Here is a 1,095-nt window from a genome sequence, read left to right on the forward strand (position 1 = left end):
AACTAATTACATTAGATCAAGGTTCTCAATGGGAGTTTCTAATAAGTATAAGGGATGTACGGAAGTTCCCTAATTAAAATAATACAATTGTGAACACAACCTCAGTATTCAACCATGTCTCCACCCTTCACACCCTTCACCACAAAGGAATTTTCGTTTCTCCTGGAAGCTGGGTTCATTTTGAAATTAGTGATCGTTTTTCATTTTAATATCTCAAGATTATCGTATGTGACTATTTTATCAGAAAGTGAGTTATGGGAACTTGAACTAAACAACAGAAAACAAATTCACAACTAATTAAACAAGATGACAGAAGGTGATTGGCTCCAGGCTTTGATAATTCAGCAGTCTATGTACCCAGACTTTAAATTTACACATCTTCCTGTACCTTCATGGCACAGTTAACTCCCATTATGAAAGAAATGGTGAGGGCATTCCTAAGCGTCATGCACAATTACAAAAATAGACTGGGAAAGGTCAGGAGTTGATTGTTTAAATTTCCGTTTGAAGAAGTAGAATCAACTACTTTTCTGAATGGCTCACAATGACTCCAGCTCACTCACAGAGCTCAGACAGAAACCTCTCTTCAGGGTGGGAGCTGGGCTGTAGGGGGCACTCTGTACCCATAAAGGTGAAAATGAGCTGTCAGATGGAACTTCCCTGTCACCTCCACATGGAATTTATTGTTTCATTTCATTAGCTCTCTTTATGTAATGGTTCATTTGTTTTGGTCTATTCATTACTTGTATTTTTCAAAGGAATCTCACTGGAAGCTTTACTCTTTTGCATTTTGTCTCCAGGACAATGTTGGGAAGTGTTACCTCCAGCATCATAACATGATCTAGTGACCTGACACATTTGTGGCAAAGAATACCTACCGATTCAGAAGCTCTTTGGTTTTCTTTCCATGAAGTAGAATTATTTCTTCTGTTCTGTGTATGAGCATATCCTAGCAATGTTGGGAAGTGTTACCTCCAGCATCATAACATGATCTAGTGACCTGACACATTTGTGGCAAAGAATACCTACCAATTCAGAAGCTCTTTGGTTTTCTTTCCATGAAGTAGAATTATTTCTTCTGTTCTGTGTATGAGC

The 1,095-nt window shown here is 38.2% G+C and overlaps 1 protein-coding gene across 1 annotated transcript in view; it reads left to right on the top strand.

Moving 5' to 3' along the window:
* The window catches only part of LOC105525086 (putative V-set and immunoglobulin domain-containing-like protein IGHV4OR15-8), a 38,432-nt gene that overhangs the window by 267 nt on the left and 37,070 nt on the right, over nucleotides 1–1,095 (top strand). The window lies entirely within an intron of this gene.

Source organism: Colobus angolensis, unplaced genomic scaffold (assembly GCF_000951035.1).
Source record: "Colobus angolensis palliatus isolate OR3802 unplaced genomic scaffold, Cang.pa_1.0 Scaffold519, whole genome shotgun sequence".
In the NCBI taxonomy this organism is placed as follows: Eukaryota; Metazoa; Chordata; class Mammalia; order Primates; family Cercopithecidae; genus Colobus; species Colobus angolensis.